This window comes from Apodemus sylvaticus, chromosome 22 (genome assembly GCF_947179515.1).
Source record: "Apodemus sylvaticus chromosome 22, mApoSyl1.1, whole genome shotgun sequence".
NCBI lineage: Eukaryota > Metazoa > Chordata > Mammalia > Rodentia > Muridae > Apodemus > Apodemus sylvaticus.
This window is the reverse complement of record NC_067493.1, coordinates 10,448,931-10,461,752: the sequence shown is the minus strand read 5'-3', so window position 1 is coordinate 10,461,752 and position 12,822 is coordinate 10,448,931. Positions and strand designations below refer to the sequence as shown.

The following is a 12,822-nucleotide window of genomic DNA, read 5'->3' as shown; positions in this document are numbered from 1 at the left end:
AGGAGGTAAGAATGGATCGATTTGCATTCTTCTGTATGCTGACCTCCAGTTGAACCAGCACCATTTGTTGAAAAGGCTATCTTTGTTTCCATTGGATGGATTTAGGTCCTTTGTAAAAGATCAAGTGACCATAGGTGTCTTGGTTCATTTCTGGGTCTTCAATTCTATTGCATTGATCTACCTGCCTGTCACTGTACAATACCATGCAGCTTTTAACACTATTGTTCTGTAGTATTTCTTGAGGTCTGGGACACTGATTCCCCTGGGTGTTCTTTGAGAATAGATTTAGCAGCCCTGGGTTTTTTGTTATTCCAGATGAATTTGAAAATTGCTCTTTCTAATTCTCTAAAGAATTGAGATGGGATTTTGATGGGGGTTGCATTGAATCTGTAGATTGCTTTTGGCAAGATGGCCACTTTACTATATTAATCCTGCCAATCCAAGAACGGAATATTTTTCCATCTTCTGAAGTCTTCTTAGATTTCTTTTTTCAAAGACTTGAAGTTCCTGTCATGCAGATCTTTCACTTGTTTGGTTAGCATCACAACAAGATACCTCATATTGTCTATGACTATTGTGAAGAGTGTCATTTCCCTAATTTCTTTCTCAGTCTGTTTATCCTTTGAGTATAGGAAGGCAACTGAAGTTGTTTATCAGCTGTAGGAGTTCTCTGGTAGAGGTTTTGGGGTCACTTAAGTATACTATCATAGCATCTGCAAATAGTGATAATTTGACTTCTTCCTTTCCAATTTGTATCCCTTTGACCTCCTTTTGTTGTCTAATTGCTCGATCTAGAATTTCAAGTACTATATTGAATATATATGGAGAGAGAGGGCAGCCTTGTCTAGTCCCTGATTTTAGTGGGATTACTTCAAGTTTTTCTCCATTTAGTTTGATATTGGCTACCGGTTTGCTGTATATTGCTTTTACTATGTGTAGTTATGGGCCTTGAATTCCTGTTCTTTATAAGGCCTTTAACATAAAAGGATACTGAATTTTGTCAAATGCCTTTTCAACATCTAATGAAATGACCATGTGGTTCTTTTCTTTGAGTTTGTTTATGTAGTCGATTACATTGATGGATTTCAGTATATTGAATCATACCTGCATCCCTGGGAAGAAGCCTCCTTGATCATGGTGAATGATCATTTTTATGTGTTCTTGGATTCAGTTGGCAAGAATTTTATTGAGTATTTTTTCACCAATATTCATATGGTCTAAAGTACTCTTTCTTTGTTGGATCTTTGTGTGGTTTGGAAATCAGCGAAACTGTGGCTTCATAAAATGAGTTGGGTAGTGTTCCTTCTGTTTCTATTTTGTGGAATAGTTTGAATAGAATTGGTGTTATGTCTACTGTGAAGGTCTGATAGAATTCTGCACTAAAACCATCTGGTTCTGTGCTTTTTTTTGGTAGGGAGACTGTCAATGACCACTTCTATTTCTTTAGGGGTCATGGGACCATTTGGATGGTCTATCTGATCCTGATTAAACTTTGGTAGTTGGTATTTGTCTAGGAAATTGTCCATTTCATCCCCATTTTCCAGTTGTGTTGAGTATAGGCTTTTGTGGTAGTATCTGATATTTTTTTAAATTTCCTCAGTTTCTGTTATTTCTCCCTTTTCATTTCTGATTTTGTTAATTTGGATACTGTCTCTGTGCCCTTTGGTTAGTCTGGCTAGAGATTTATCTATCTTGTTGATTTTCTTAAAGAACCAGCTCCTGATTTTGTTGATTCTTTGTATAGTTATTTTTGTTTCTACTTGGTTGATTTCAGCCTTGAGTTTGATGATTTCCTGCTTCCTACTCCTCTTGGGTGTATTGACTGCTTTCTGTTCTAAACTTCTCAGGTGTGCTGTTAAGCTGCTAGTGTATGCTCTCTCCAGCTTCTTTTTGTAGGCACTCAGAGCTATGAGTTTTCCTCTTAGCACTGCTTTCATTGTGTCCCAGAAATTTGGGTATGTTTTGCCTTCATTTTCATTAAATTCTAAATTGGTTTTGCCTTCTTCCTTTATTTCTTCCTTGACCAAGTTATCATTGAGTAGAACATTGTTCAGCTTCCATGTGTATGTGGGCTTTCTGTTGTTTTTGTTGCTAGTGAAGACCACCTTTACTCTGTAGTGCTCTGATAGTAGGCATGAGATTAGTTCGATCTTCTTATATCTGTTGAGGTCTGTTTTGTGACCAATTACATGGTCAATTTTGGAGAAGATACCATGAGGTGCTTGGAAGAAGGTATATTCTTTTGATTTAGGATGAAATGTTCTACAGGTATCTATTAAATGCATTTGGTCCAAAACGTCTGTTAATTTCATCCTGTCTCTGTTTCATTTCTGTTTCCCTGATCGGTCTACTGAGAAGAGTGGGGTGTGATGTGAAGCCTTAAGTTTTGGTAAAGTTTCTTTTATGCTTGAGGGTGCCCTCGTATTTGGAGCATAGATGTTCAGAATTGAGAGTTTTTCCTGGTCGATTTTTCCTTCCATGAGCATAAAATATCCTTCTGTGTCTTTTTTGATGACTTTTGGTTGAAAGTCTATTTTATTCTATATTATTCTTTATTAGAATAGCTACTCCAGCTTGTCTCCTGGGACCATTTGCTTGGAAAACTGTTTTCCAGCCTTATACTCTGAGGTAGTGTTTGTCTTTGACACTGGGATTCATTTCCTGTATGCAGCAAAATGTTGGGTCTTGGTTATGTATCCAGTCTGTTAGTCTATGTCTTTTTATTGGGGAATTGAGTCCATTAATGTTAAGAGATATTAAGGAATAGTGATTGTTGCATCCTGCTATTTTTGATATAATGTTTTATGTTTGTGTGGTTATTTTCATTTGGTTTGTTGAAAGAAGATTACTTTCTTGCTGTTTCTCATGTGCAGTTTCCCTCGTTTTGTTGGTATTTTCCATTCATTATCCTTTGAAGGGCTAGATTTGTGGAAAGATACTGTGTAAATTTGTTTTTGTCATGAAATACCTTGATGTCTCTATCTATGGTAATTGAAAGATTTGCTGGATATAGCAGTTTGTGTTGTCATTTGTGTTCCCTTAGTGTCTGCATGACATCTGCCCAGGCTCCTCTAGCTTTCATAGTCTCTGGTAAGAAGTCTGGTGTAATTCTGATAGGTCTACCTTTATATGTTACTTGACCTTTTTCCCTTACTGCTTTTAATATTATTTCTTTCTTTAGTATATTTGGTGTTTTAGTTATTATGTGATGGGAGCAATTTCTTTTCTGGACAAATCTATTTGGAGTTCTGTAGGCTTCTTGTATGTTCATGGGCATCTCTTTCTTTAGGTTAGGGAAGTTTTCTTCTATAAGTTTGTTGACAACATTTACTGGCCCTTTAATTTGGAAACCTTCACTCTCTTCTATACCTGTAATACTTAGGTTTGGTCTTCTCATTTTTGTCCTGGATATCCTGGATGTTTTGGGTCAGGAGCTTTTTGCATTTTCTTTGACTGTTGTATGAATGCTTTCTATGGTATCATTTGCATCTGAGATTCTCTCTTATATCTCTTGTATTCTGTCGTTGATGCTTGTATCCATGACTCCTGACATCTTTCCTAGGTTTTCTATGTCCTGAATTGTTTCCCTTTGTGATTTCTTTATTGTTTCAACCTCCATCTTTAGATCTTGGATGACTTTGTTTAATTCCTTCACTTGTTTTGTTGTGTTTTCCATTAGTTTTTCAAGGGCTTCTTGTGTTCTCCTGTATTTCTTTAAGGGAGTTATTTATATCCTTCTTGAAGCCCTCCATCAGCCTCATGAGCTGTGATTTTAAATCTAAATCTTGGTTTTCTGGTGTGTTAGGGTATCCAAGACTTGCTGTTGTTGCAGAGTTGGGTTCGGATCATGCCATGTTGCCTTGATTTCTGTTAGTAACATTCCTACATTTGCCTTTTGACATCTGGTTATCTCTGGTGTTACTTGGTCCTGCTGTTTCTGGCTGGTGCTTATCCCTCCTGTGTGCCTGCAAGCCTATCTCAGCAATCCTGGGTGACCAGCTTTCCCCTGGTGCAGATTGCTGTGGGGCTGTCTGCCTCGTGGGTGCAGGTTGGGCACTGGCAGACCAAGACCCAAGTGATCTTACCCTCAGGTGTTCTCTGCATTCCTGGCTTCAACAACCCACTCAGTCGTAGGAGAGAAGATGTTGGCCTCACCTCTAATTGTGGGAATCAATGCAGAGCAGATATATCCACTAGCTGTGGTGGTGCTGTCCAGCTCCTGGGAATAGGTGGGACCCTGGTGGGCTGTGTCCTAAGAAGTCTTCTATTCTGGTAATCCCTGCACACCTGTCTGCTCCCTACATAGTCACAAGATCAAAAATGGAGGTGCCTCATCTCTAAACGTGGAACTCCTAACTGCCTCCCTACAGGGCAGATGACTCCTGGTAGGGTAGGTGCCCAGCTGGCTGTGGTGCTGCTGAGCTACTGAGTGCAGGCTTTATTCTTTTTTAATTCTTCATGAAATTCTATGTAAAGTGTTCTTAATGGAGTATTTCCTTCAGTGATTAGCAGAGTAAGTTTTTAGGCACATTCATCTTCTTCTCCCTGAGAATATGGCACAGGATGAAAAACATTCTCTGAAAAGGAACACTCCTCCACTGCTGGTGGGGTTGCAAATTGGTACAACCACTCTGGAAATCAGTCTGGTGGTTCCTCTGAAAACTGGGCACCTCACTTCCAGAAGATTCTGCTATACCACTCCTGGGCATATACCCAGAAGATTCCCCAGCATGTAATAAGAATACATGTTTCACTATGTTCATAGCAGCCCTATTTATAATTGCCAGAAGCTGGAAAGTACCTAGGTATCCCTCAACAGAAGAGTGGATGCAAAAAATGTGGTATATTCAGCCATTAGAAACAATGAATTCATGAAACTCTTAGGCAAATGGATGGAGCTGGAGAACATCATACTAAGTGAGGTAACCCAGACTCAAAAGATGAATCATGGTATGCACTCACTAATAAGTGGATATTAGCCTAGAAAACTGGAATACCCAAAACATAATCCACACATCAAATGAGGTACAAGAAGAAAGGAGGAGTGGCCCCTTGTTCTGGAAAGACTCAGTGAAGCAGTATAGGGCAAAACCAGAACAGGGAAGTGAGAAGGGGTGGGTGGGAGAACAGGGGGAGTGAAGTGGGCTGATGGAACTTTTGGGAATGGGGGTCTAGAAAAGTAGAAATCTTTTGAAATGTAAATAAAAATGTATCAAATAAAAAAAAGCATTATCTGATTTAAATACCCCACACTTGCCAGGACACACACCTGGACAAATCATTTTGAAATCTCGACCTGAGAGATGTGGTGAACGTAGATCTATGTCTCGTCCTTCTCTCATACCTCTTAGTGCTTGGACATTTTGTATTGAAAATGTGAACCTAACCATTCCAAGGAATAATCAAGGAGAAAGAATTATTGTACATATGTGGTGTAAAACATCCAGATACATCAGGAAGCATCTTGAGCAGGTCTAGAAGGTAGTACATGGCCAGTGGACTGAATGGGCCATGAGAAGAGAGAGGAGGTAGAGTGAGAGAAGCAGAGAAGAAGGAGGAGAGAGGACAACTAACAGAAGCAAGAAGACAAAGTGCCAAGAGAATGACCAAGAGAAGGAGAGGAAGAGAAGAATAGAGCATGAGCACATGGTGAACGTATCTGGCTTTAAAGGAAAGAGAAGCAAGGGAAAATGAATAAGGCCTATGGACTACAGAGGTTTAGGGTAGGGAACTGGGATGAGAACTCTAAGAGTGACTTGCAATGCTGTGAGAGTCTGGCAGCCAGAATCTGCTTTGGTTTATCAATAGGCATTTTAGTTAGCCATTTGTCCTGAGTGTCTTTGGGAACAAAGGAGTTTGATGTGCTGAAACAGTCTGGAATGCTTGGGTGATAGGAATGGCGCTCCAGGGGCAAGGCCGTGCAACTTGCTTATACTTTACTAGCACTGAAGTTCCTTCTGCATGTCTATCTGACATAACTTCTCTGCTCCAAGTACTGACATAAAAGTTCAGCCCTGATTCCTAATTGATTCCTTGGATAGCTCGTTTAATTTTAACTTCTTGTTTTGCTAAGTTTTGTATTGTTTCTGACAGGAAGATTACTATAAGTTACTTTAGACCCTTGTGGAGGGAAAACAGTTCAAGGCCTAGATTAGGTGGGCAAAAGGGACACACACATGGCTCAGGAAGTGGGAACTGTCTCATGTGAACACTGTTCCTCCTGTAAGCTACTACTGAGTCTCTCTTTTTACTGATACCACCTCACTGTCTTATATACTTTCTTCATTTAGCATGCATCAACCTTCTTTGCAAAGGATAAATGCTATACCTCTGTATGTATGCATCATGCTGTTTGCTTGGAATTGTTTGTTGCTAGACATTTGGAATGATTTAATCTTTCAGCTGTTTTGGAAAGTTCTGCTATGGAAGTGTCTAAGGAAGTATCAATTCAAGACCCTAATTTTAATTACTTTTTTTAAATTTTTTTTTTGAGACAGTGTTTCTCTGTGTAGCCCTGGCTGTACTGGAACTCACTCTGTAGATCAGGCTGGCCTCAAACTCAAGTCCACCTGCCTCTGCCTCCCAAAGTGCTGGGATTACAGGCGTGCACCACCATTGCCTGGCTTTTCAATTACTTTTTAATTATGCTAAGAAGTGGAATTGGTGGATGAAACAGCACTTTCTCTTCCACATGAAAACGTATTTTATATACATAGGACAATACACTATAAGAACATCTCCAGAAAGGTATTTATAATAGCAAAAAATTAATAAAGCATAAGAAATGTCTTAGATTACAAAAAAGAAATGTCTTAGAAGATTCATTTCTTATAGGAATGAAATTATTAAAATATATTCTACACATCAAGGAGGAATATACATTTATTCCATAGAAGAAACCATACAACACAAGAATGACCATGGCAATATAAGTATAGAGTGTAAATTGGTAATATTGCACCAACTGTAAGAACAGTCATTATTCCATGGCAATATTTACTATAAAACTATAATCCTTTATTGGTGTGGGTTTTTCTAACTAGCATACATAGTATTAGGTTTCATTCTGACATTTTCAAACAAATTTATTTTTGACTCTCCTCTTGCAAATTTCTTCAGCAGTCCCTTCAACACCTTTTTGCACCTCTGTGTATCCTGTATAATACTATTCACTTCATTGACACATATGCTCTGTTTATTACTCTCCCTTTGATTCCTCAACATGTCTTTTGTCTCTATCTTTTGGTCTCCCTTTAGCCCATAACTTTTTTGTCTCCACGTACATTCATATGACCATGTCCCTATTTAACAAACAACATATGACCTTGGTTTTTCCTGAGTCTGTTACCTTGCTGAATTGTTTGCAAGTGATCTAGTTCCTGAAAGTAAAGATACCATACATCCATTATCTGCTGATGAACACCTAGGAGGGGCATCACTTATTTGTTATTGTGTATAAGGCAGCAGCTTACATGGATGTGCAAGCATCTCAGTGGTAGGACATAGAGTCCTTTGGGTGCATGCCCAGAAATTATATGGCTGCATTATATGGTAATTCTATATTTAATTTCTTGAGAAATCTTTGTTTTATTTCTATAAGGAATGTAGCACTTTGTCATCCCACCAGTATAGAATGAGGATTACTTTTCCCCCACACCATTGTCAGCATTTGTTCTCATCTATTCTCTTGGTGATAATCATTCTAAGGTGTGCTATGTATTGTCAAAGTGTTTATAATTTGCATTTCCTGGAAAGGTATTTATGTTGAACACTTCTCAAATGCTTTTACTGTACTTCTGGGTTTCTTTATAGTGGAATCTCTGCCCATTTCATCAAATATTTTGATGACTGGAATTTCATTAATTGACTGATTACTGTTTAATCTTTATTTTCCCCTATCAATTCTAAGTATTAAGCTCGTGATTAAAGTGCAAAAGTCAATGTTTTCCTCCTACTCTGCAGGTTATATTTTCATTCCACACTTACTGTCCCATAAAATGCAGAAAGCTTTTAATTTTACAAAGTTGTACTAGTTAATTCTTGGTGCATTCCCTATTCTCCTGAGTGCAGTTGCCTCAACCTGTATCTTGTTTTGCTAATATTTTCCTCTGAGAGTTTTAGTATTTCATCTTTTGAAAAATGTAATTCTTAAAAAAATTATTAATTTTTGTGCAATGTGAGGGAATATAAACATAATACTGTTTTCTGCAAGTGATTATCCATTTTACAAAAAGTTATTCAGGATCAGAAGTTCTGACCACCAAATCCAACTAAACATTCAAGTAAACATGATCGTGTGTTCTCAAATTGTCCTGAGAACTGCTGAAGTTCAACAGAGCAAATGACAGGGAAACTCAGACTCCTAATGTATCTATTTTACAAAAAACTCGTCCTTTCTTGGCTTTCGTTGGATTCTTTCATATCTGCTTATGTTTGTATCATTATAATTGGAACTGGGTTATAATTTACCCATTATTTTTAAAGAAAATCAATACTAACTTGAATAGTTGCTAGGCATGTGGCAAAATAAGGACTCCTGGGCTTTAACCCCTGTTTTATTCATTTGAATTTGCTTTGATTAATATCTGTTTATACAGTATGTGATGATCTCTCATCACAACTTTGATTTACATCCACTCATAGTGTTACCTTAATTTGTGATGTTGAGCCTGATTTTGCATACATTTTGGAAAATGTAAATTTTCCAAAATATAAATATAAATTTATAGGAAAATTTTCCAATTGTAGAATTCATCTTTCTTATCTTTTGTTTTAGTTTTCTTCTTATTATTTTTTAAATTTTCTATATTCTTTGTTTACATTCCAAATAATTTCCCCTTTCCTAGTTCCCCCCTCCCAATAAGTCCCATAAGCCCTCTTCCCTCCTCCCATTCCCCAATCACCCCCTCCCATTTCTCTGTCCTGGTACTCCCCTACAATGCTGGATCAAGTCTTTCCAGGATCAGGGTCTTCTACTTCCTTCTTCTTGGGAATCATTTGATATGTTAATTGTGTCTTGAGTATTCAGAGCTTCTGGGCAAATTAATATCCATCTCTCAGTGACTGCATTCCATGTGTATTCTTTTGTGATTGGGTTACATCACTTAGTTTTCTTCAAATACAGTTTCAAATATTTTTGTTGGGTAGAGGGATAAACCAGTGTTTATGAGTGCATATTGCTATTACCTTGGATTTGAGTTCAGTTCTTACTTTCAATCAATGACTCACAACCATCTTCAAATCCAGATACAGTAGACTGCAATATTCTGGGCCCTACTAGCTCTCACACTCACATACAACCAACCCCAGCACACACACATAATTTAAAACAAAATAAATATTAAAATGAAATATGTTTTATAAATTCTGAGGATTTAATACATCTTTCTAAGTCCAACTTTCAAATATTTTCTGTTGGGTTTTATTTTGGTGAAATTTGAATTCTGTTTCTTCTAAACTTATGAAATAATAGCATGTCTTAAAAAATTCTTTCTTTGAAAATAGACGCCAAATCATTGTGTTTGGTCAAAAGAAATGAAAATGTTAATCATTTGGGAGGCACGTTATTAGAGACAGGGTTTTGCTTTATAATTCATTTGCTGTCCTGGAAATAACGCTATAGAGTAGGCTAGCCTCAAATTTATATGTTTGTCTGCCTCTACCTCTTGATTGCTATGTTAAAAGTCATTCAACAACTTGGGCAGTGAAAACATTTTTCTTCAGTAAATATATCCCAAACTTTCCATTTAAAAATAGAGAATATTTACTTTGATAAGGAGTAAAGCTTTAAATATTATTCAATGGGAAAGCTATATAAATACAATGAAGTAATAAATGTATTATTTTAGCTAACATCATACAATAATGCAATCTTTAATGTATTTCTAGGATCTCATATCAATAATAAATTTATTTTCTTCTTTATTAGAATGAAAATTGCATTTGAAAATAAGACAAATCTGTGACCTACAGATTGGGAAAAATCTTCACTAACCCCACATCCAATAGAGGGCTAATTTCCAAAATATATAAAGAACTCAAGAAACTAATCACCAAAACACCTAACAACCCAATCAAAAATTGGGAATTGAGCTAAACCAAGATTTCACAACTGAAGAATCTCAAATGGCTAGAAGCACCTAAAGAAATGTACAAAGTCCTTAGTGATCAGAGAAATGCAAATCAGAATGACTCTAAGATTCCACCTTACACCAATCAGAATGGCTAAGATCAAAACCACAGGTGACAATGCATGTTGGAGAGGATGTAGAGAAAGAGGAGCCACTGCTGGTGAGATTGCAAACTGATACAACCACTCTGGAAATCAATGTGGAGGTCCCTCAGAAAATTGGAAATAGATCTACTCAGCAATACCACTCTTGGGAATATACCAAAAAGATGCCCCACCATGCCACAGGGGCACATGCTCCACTATGTTCATAGTGGCATTATTTGTGATAGCCAGAAGCTGGAAACAACCCAGATGTCCCACGACAGAAGAATAGATACAGAAAATGTGGTTCATTTACACAATGGAATATCACTCAGCTATTAAGAATGAGGACATCTTGAATTTTGCAGGCAAATAGATGAAACTAGAAAATATCATGCTGAGTGAGGTAACTCAGACCCAAAATGACAAGCATGGTATGTGATCACTAATAAGTGGACGTTAAAAAGTAGAGAGTTCCTGAGATATAGTCCACATTACTCATAAAGTACTTACTTCAAGCTGAAGTGCCCAGGTGAGGATGCCTCAGTCCTACTTGGGAGGGAGAATAAGCCAATCACAAATGGGGATGGAGGGAGGGATCTGGAAAGGATCTGGAAGGAAAGTAGACAGGGGTGGGGGGAGTGAGTGGAGGGAGAGGGGAACATGATCTGGTATTGGGTGAGGGAAAAGGACTGAAGCCCTGAGGGACAGCAGAAAGAGTGGAAACAGGCAATCTCGGGAGATAGGAGGTTGGGGAGACCCTCCAGAATGTACCAATGACCAGGGAGGTGAGAAACTCTTAGGACTCAAAAGGAGGGACCTTAGATGAAATGACTGACAGTAGGGAGAGGGAACCTCAAGGGGTGGTCCCAAGACACAATTACTGAGGCTATGGAGCACTCACAAATAGGAACCAAGCATGACAGCACTCCAGAAGACTCCACAAGCAGATGAAAGATCCAGATGCAGATATGTTCACTCAACCAATGGACAGAAGCAGCTGACCCTCATTGTTGGATTAGGAAAGGCTGAAAGAAGCAAGCTGAGGAGAAGGGCAATCCTTTAGGAGGACCAGCAGTCTCGTTTAATCACGACCCCTGAGATCTCTCAAACACTGGACCACCAAACAGGCAACATACAGCTGGTGCTGATATGAGGTCCCCAACACACATACAGTAGAGGACTGCTGGGTCTGTATTCATTCAGAGGTGATGCACCTAACCCTCAAGAGACTGGGGGCCCCAGGGAGTTTAGAGGCCAGTGGGGTGAGGGGTGGAGACATCCATGTGGAGTCAGGGGCGTGGGGAGGAGGTACAGGTGGATGGGGTGGGGGGGAATAAAATATGGAGTGCAAAAAATTAATTAATAAAAACAAAATGTAACTAAAAAAATAAAATAAAAAATAAATGGGAATTTAAAAAAAAAGAAAAGATTGCACTGGGAATTTTCCTCTTCTCCCAGATTATGGTGAGAACGCTTAGCAATTCCTCAATACTATTTTGTCATTTTGAAATTCACTGGAAAACATTTAATGCCCAAGGACCTGATCATAGAGCACTTGACTCTTGTTAATTGCCTGTTTATCATCTCAAGACACTCCACAGACACTGTTAGATTATGAACTAAAAGATTTCCTGATTTTTTGGATGTAAATTGATAATGCATATTTACCAAATAACCAGGGGGATGTCCCTTTATACAATGTGTCTATTGAGTTGCTCTAAGCAATCACAATCAGCCCCAGCAACTCCAGAAGAATGATGCTTAAACACAGAGCTCCAAGTACCTCAGTCCCTCCTGCTCACTTAGCTGGAATGTGCATTTATTTCTAAACATCTTGACTCCTACAAAAGTGTCAGGTCCAAGTTACAACAAAAATACGACTCACAGGATGAGTTATGGTTACTCTTTATGGTTTGCTTCAGGTAATTTTGAAACTGCACTGTATGTGCTCTTCTTGTGCTTCTGTGATGGACTGTGTCTGGGTTTCCTAATCTGTTCAAGTGTCTCCATGGTGAGTATGCTTTACAGGCCTAAGAAACAAATCATTCATGTTTACAGTGCTCAAGATTTTTTAAAAATCTCTCTTGAAAACATGAAAACTACCCTCATCCTGGTGTTCACTTTTGTCCTTTCTTATTCATTCTCCTCCGTTGTGGCTGCCATTACAACCTACTCTAAATATCCGATGCTACAGGGCGTAAATGTATTTACACTTCTAGAAATAAACTTTCCTATATTTTGCCCTTTTGTTCTCATCAGCAATATAAAGGCTAGTTCCAGCCTCTTTCTACCCTGCTTTCATAATAATTAGCTTTCTCAAAGAAAAGCATGAGACTTCATTGTCTGTTTTTTTTTTTTTTTGTACACTGGCATAAGATTTTGTATGTGGTGCAATGTTAGCACAGCATTTTGAAAATATAAATCTTTCTATATCTGATGTCTATATCATGTAGATTAGTTATTTTATCATGGTCATTCCACAAAGTTTTACTATCAAATGTTGAGCAATTTTTGAATATATATATACAGGATTATTATTTTATACAAAATGGTATGTGTTAATTGTCAAAGTAAGGTGAACATGAAAAATTAAATACTGTGGGGAG

At 37.9% G+C, this 12,822-nt stretch overlaps 1 pseudogene; it reads left to right on the top strand.

The window, feature by feature from the left end:
- Positions 1-12,527, top strand: part of LOC127673291 (vomeronasal type-1 receptor 4-like) — a 91,374-nt pseudogene extending 78,847 nt beyond the window's left edge.
- Positions 12,528-12,822: the final 295 nt, after the last annotated feature.